Source organism: Coptis chinensis, chromosome 9 (assembly GCF_015680905.1).
Source record: "Coptis chinensis isolate HL-2020 chromosome 9, ASM1568090v1, whole genome shotgun sequence".
NCBI classification, from domain to species: domain Eukaryota; kingdom Viridiplantae; phylum Streptophyta; class Magnoliopsida; order Ranunculales; family Ranunculaceae; genus Coptis; species Coptis chinensis.
In genome coordinates, this window is record NC_141464.1 from 11518576 (window position 1) to 11524963 (window position 6388).

A 6388-nucleotide genomic window follows, 5' to 3' on the forward strand; every position below is an offset into this window, starting at 1 on the left:
TGGATACTACTAAAAGAAGGGTTTTTTGTGTCACTTTTTTTTATGTCTCGTGCCACTTACTAGAAAAAAGTGACACATAGAATTTTGATATGTCACTTTTGTATGGAACGAGGGATGATGTGTTGCTTCTAGGAAAAGTGACACAGGTAATTTAGTTTTTTGTGTCACATTATTTGAAAGTGACACTATTTGTTTGCATTGTTGTGTCACTTCTGAGTGTAACAAAAAAGTAAACAAAAACAAAATTAACATACTATCAAAATAAATAAGTGACACAAGTAATTCTGTGCTACTGAAACTCAAATTGCCTGATTTGAGCGTGCGGCTAAGGAAAAGAAAAATATATGAAAAGAGAATAAACTGAAGTCCATTGGATTAGGGTAAAAAAAGAAAAGAAAAAATAGAAAAGAAAAAATATGTCTCCCAAAAACACTAAAGTCTAACAGACCTCACCTGCTTCTCCTCCCAACTAATTCTCCCCCGTTAGTTAAACTTCCCCCACGCTGGCCTCCCCACACCTAGCCATCTCGCTTTGTCCATCCCTCGCTTCTCCATCCGCTCTCTCTCAAGGGTTTTCCAGCCATTTCCTCATTTCTCCAAACCCAATCCTCATTAAATCTCTAACTACGGTTTTAATAGGATAAGTAATTGGTTCATCAATTAGTCGTGTTGATGGACTTCGTTTTCCGAATGTGAAGCTTCTTGAATCTAAAGGACATGCGGCAGGCACATATGGTTTCTTTCATCTTCAAAATATGCCAATAACTACAACATCTAGGTAATTCAATTCTTAGCAATTTCTAGCCTTTCTTAGTCCCCGCTCTTTGCCGGTTGTTTCTCAGAATTTGTGGTACTTTGTGAAAAGTTAACTATTTTTTCTACTTGTGCTGCTGCTGCTGGTATTACTCTACTACCTAAAATTTCGGTACTTCATCTGCCACTTCTTAGGATATTTAGTTTGTTAAGTTGAAAAAGGGTGGGTCATCGGGGTGTGTGTGTTGGCCTCGATGTTACCTTTTTCTAACAATATTTTAAGATCCCTTAACCATAGAGAACCTTTTTAAGTATGTAGGCATCGATGTTGATAAGTGAGTACTTTTATATGATTGGTTTTTGTTTAACATTTAGCTTCCAAGTCCGTTCTTTTTGGGTACTAATGTTCAATCAATTTGTCCAAATTCTGAAACTTGGAGTGTTGCATGTTCGTTATTTTCCTTTATTTCTCATAAGCAATCTCCTCGGGATTTTACTTTGTTGATATCCGATTTTCTTTAGTCGCCTCCTGATTCATGATCATCTAATCCTTAGGTACATGCTTGCGTAAGGTCTTGGTCTTTCCGGTATTGTGTCAATATTGTTCACGGGAATGGTAAGTTATTTTGTGATTTGAAAATAATATCCTTGGCGTAAAAGTCTATAACTACCGGGTTATTTTGTTTTTTATATTTTTGTTTCTTAATGTTTTTCAAGTTATGAAGCACTACACCTTCTCAAATCTGTCCGTAAAAACTCACAACGATTTGTTGTTTGCTTTCTTCCATTTGATATCATTGTTAGCTAAAACTTTTATGTAAGTGATTAGTAACCGTGCTTGGGCCCTTCGTCTTGGTTGAATTAGCCTGCTTACGCCTTCAAAGAAATCAAAATTTTAATCACATGTTTTGTAACTCCTTAAACAACTTTGTCAATTTTAATATGTTCCAAGTGTTTTCTTTTTTGGTGGTGATGGCAAGATAACGCTCCAAAGTAGAGGGAAAAAAAAGTGTAAGAACCGATAATCATGGATATATCAATGCCACATGTAAGACGTAAAATTTTGTTTTCATAATTAATGTGCCATTTGCTCTTGTAGCCTCCTTTCTCTAAGTATTATTAGAATTTTGTGCTTGGCATTTTAGTCGTAAAAATATAAGATTTTGGTTCATAAATATGAGTGCATTTCTCGCTTGTGTTCGTGGTTTTGCATGTGTTACCTCTAACCAGTTTGATATTCTTTTCTTGAAGGGCTGCAAATGTTTTTTCCTCGTGGATACTTGGTGAATCTGGTTCTACCAAAGAAACCAACAAATACCCATCAAACATAAAAAGGCCCTTTGGTATAAGGGTGAGAAGACAAGCTGCTATCAATTGTTTTATGGAATTATACATTTTGGTTTTTAAAAATATCGCGAGTTTTGTTTGTAATAGGACTTAGAGGGGCTATGGCTTTTGCCCTTTGTTCTACAATAAGTTCATGATCTCCCGGATGGACATGGCCAGATAATATTCACTACAACTACTCGCAAATAGTTGTTTTGACGGTGAGTGGTCTTCACCACCATTCTTTCTTATTTATTTATGTTTATACCCTGAGGTGTATCCGAGGTGTTGTCACAGAAAATAGCATGTTTTGTTCTGGCGAGATTCCTGGTATTTTCTAAACGATGCCTTTTCTCGAGCCATCCCATACGTTTCTTTCCATGTTGTGTTTATTTTACCAAGTTTGTTTACATGTGAATTGTGAGTTAAATTGTTTCTCATTTGTTAATTTTGTAGATAAAGTAATGTGTTCCCATTTCTAAAAGTAGATGTTGGGTAGTTGGATATTATAACAATGAGGATGTTCTCGCAAAGATACTTGTTTGAGCTAATATCTGTACCCCTGTGCTTGCTTTCACATACTAAATATTCCTAATAGTTTGGAACTGAAACTCTTAAGCAACAAAGTGAATCCAAAAGTTAGTTTTAATCAAACTTCAACAAAAGCAATTATTTATAAATCAATTACTTAACAAAGCCATTAATGTTGTGAACTTGGCTGGTTAATAAAATACTAGTTTCTTAAAACTTATTTATTCGCTGTTGCGTTTAGAAACACCCTTTATTGTGTTGTTGCAAGCTTATTTTCCCTTTTTTTTTTCAGTTATCCAAGTTATTGAATTTCTCAAGCTCGCCTTCTTCTTATATGCTTGAGGACTTCTATTAAATTTTGTATATTATGAGGTCTCGATACTTTTAATGTGAGCTGTAGGACTAGTGCGGCCCTCGAGTATCCGAGGGACTATGATGGAGCTTGCCTGCAGATGAGAATGTCCTATAGCCCCGCGGGCACATTTGTTCCTTTTCCTAGTACAACGGACGATTGCCACCTTGCTGGTGCCCTTGGATTACTTAGAATTATAATTTATAAGGTCAATACCTTCTATTTTGATGAGTTTTTTATATGAATTTTACAAGTGATGGCCTCTGAATTGATGAAGTTAACTATATGCTTTAGGTTTATGTGGATGGGACAACGACTATGTCGACTCATGAAAGAAAAGCAAGTATATAAGGGAATTTTTAGTAAACATTCTGTCTTGAATGCAACTTTGATTTCTTGTGCTTTTTAATTACTATATGGGCTTCATATTATGGTCTTATCTTTTCTTCCTCCTGTGTTGTTTGGAGCAGATGTGATATTTCCCTCTTTAATTCAACTTGAAAGAGGCATTACTGATATGGAAGATAGAAAACATAAGGTAGTGTGTATTGAAAGGTATAGAAGAAGAGATGACGAGGAGTGTAAAAAAATTTCAGAGATGGATATTGAAAGAGAAGAAGAATGTGGGATTTGAATGGAGATGAACAACAAGATTGATTTGCCTAACTATAACCATGCTATGTGCATGAACTGCTACGACGAATGGTATTGCTTTACACCCCTCCTTTTCTTCATCTTCTCCATTCGTTACCTATTATTTCAATAGTAATTGTGATTTAGTATTTGTCATGCATTTTCTTTTATCCTTTCTAGTTCTTTGTTTATCGATTATCCAAAGATATTTAAAGCATCAAGGTGGATGATAGGCTGGGTTATTTTGGGCATTACTTGGTTTGATAGGATTCTATCCCAACATCTAAACCTTAGATAGAAAACCAGTTTGGTTTCTTCAACAAACTCCTCAATCCTGCTATGGCACTGTTCAAGAGAAATAATGAACAGTGTAGGGACACCTTTGTCCATGAGCTGTAGTATCTAGAGACTAGAGGTACACTATTTTATTACATATTCAGAGGAACCAATTTCAGATTCATATTTTAATGATGATTCCTTTTTACGATCATTTTTCAAATATAACTTGGAATTTTGTTGAGTACCTAAATATCTCAAACCTCTTTTATTACAATGCACCCTATGATTGGGGCCAGTAGGCGAGGTGTTACAGTTTAAGCCAAAGTGGTGACTAGCGAGTGTTTAGCTCCACTCGGCAAGGTATAAATGTATACGGATATTATGTATTGCGCTTTATGCGAGATTTAGTAGAGGATCTTGGTCCACCACTCAAAAAGAAGGTGATTGTAAAGTAGCATTATTTTTCATATAGTCTTAGCTAGCTTATAAATTGGTTCATGTGTAAATATGGTAGGCAATGCATTGCCTGCATTATTTATTTTCATAATATTTATAATATATTTTTAAAAACGAGTATTGATTTCTCTAGCACGAAGAGTTACACCACTAAAATAATGAAGTTCGCCTTGAATTCATTGACTTTATCCAACAATTTATCCGAGTAGTTAATTTGGGTAAAGTGGGCTTCCATATTTTCCCTTTCTCTATGTATATTAACTTTTCTTATCATTCTTTTTTTTTCTTACTTGTGCAATATACCCTTCTTGATTCACTTGCTTTTTAATTTTATATACTAATCATAGTGGAATTACGACTTCATGATATGATGCAGTGCATGGATCAATTAACAGATGAATAGATGGCAACTAGGTTTTTGGTGTTGGAAGTCGCGCAAACAAGCTAAGATATTCCTAGGATAGAGTTGGCGTCAAGTAGTTTTTTTTGCTTTAATTTATTGTGATTATTTTGGTAATGGAATGACTTATTTTGTTGGGAGTCAAATTGGATAATAGATACTAGGTTTGATCCATGAAATCAATAGAAGTTAATTGTTTTGAATGTTGTTTCTTTTTTCCCAAGTGGATGTTGTTTCCATATCATAAAGCAGGTTAAAGTGATTTTGGTTGTGATATTTTGATAAATGTATGTGGATGTTGTTTCTGTCATAAAACAGGTTAATGGGATTTTGGTTCTGACGTATAGGATGCAGGTTGAGAAATGAATACGATCGAATACAAAATGAGAAAATATTTAAAAAAAAATTATTTTCATTTGTCTCACTTTTGGAAAAAAGTGACATAATATCTATTAAAAGTGACACACTGACCACTCTTATGTGTCGCTTTTGACATACTTGAGTCACGCTCTGTCCAAAAGTGACACAACTAGTATAATGTAATGTAAACATCTTCCAAAAGTGACACAACTAGTATACTTAATGTGTCACTTTTGATGTACTTATGTCTCTCTCTAGTCCAAAAGAAACACAACTAGTATACTTAATGTGTCACTTTTGACATACTTATGTCTCGCTCTGGTCCAAAAGTGACACAACTAGTACGCTTAATGTGTCACTTTTGATGTACTTATGTCTTGCTCTGGTCCAAAAGTGACACAGCTAGTATACTTAATGTGTCACTTTTGACGTACTTATGTCTCGCTCTGGTTCAAAACTGACACAGCTGGTATACTTACTGTGTCACTTTTGACGTACTTATGTCTTGCTCTGGTCCAAAAGTGACACAACTAGTGTACTTAATGTGTCACTTTTGACGTACTTATGTCTCACTTTGGTTTAAAAATGACACAACTAGTATACTTAATGTGTCACTTTTCACGAAATTATGTCATGTCCCACTCTAGTCCAAAAGGGATACACCTAGTGTCACTTTTAACAAGCACTGTGACACTCTTTCTTAAAAGTGTGACAAGAGGCTATTCTTAAGTGTCATTTTATTAACAAAAAGTGGCACATTTAGTAAGACTTTTGTGTCACTTTTGGTAGAACTTTTTATGTGTCAAGTGTTAGGTCACTTCAGAATTAGTTTCAAAAGTGACACAAGTAATTAGGTTTTTGGCTTGATTTAATGGCCCAAAACATAGCTCCAAAACCAATGCACGAAATTGTAAACCTAACCCTCTCCTATATAAAGAGGGTTAAGGTTAAACAAAACTTGGCTACTCCCCTCTTTAGTTTAGTTGTAAATTAGTGTTCTCTCTCAATCTCTCCTATTAGCTAGAATAATATAGTTTTAATCTAGTTTATGTTTTATTAGCCTAACCACCATTAATACAATTCAAGTCAATTTTCAATACAAGTATTCCTTTTAATCATGTTTTCTTCTTCTTCTTCTTATTTATTCCATGATAGTCTAATGAACCATATCTAAACCTTTATTAGAGGGGTTTGATTAAATCTTTGATATAGACTTGATGTGTTAGTATAGAATAGTTGTTTTAAAGAGTTTCAATTCTAGACGGTAGTTAATTCACCTTGAGAATGGGGTTCAGCGT

The 6388-nt window shown here is 34.5% G+C and overlaps 1 pseudogene; it reads left to right on the forward strand.

Annotated features, from left to right (window-relative positions):
• The first annotated feature begins 2593 nt into the window (after positions 1-2593).
• Positions 2594-3728, forward strand: LOC147474755 (E3 ubiquitin-protein ligase AIRP2-like; annotated as a pseudogene).
• The last annotated feature ends 2660 nt before the right edge of the window (positions 3729-6388 follow it).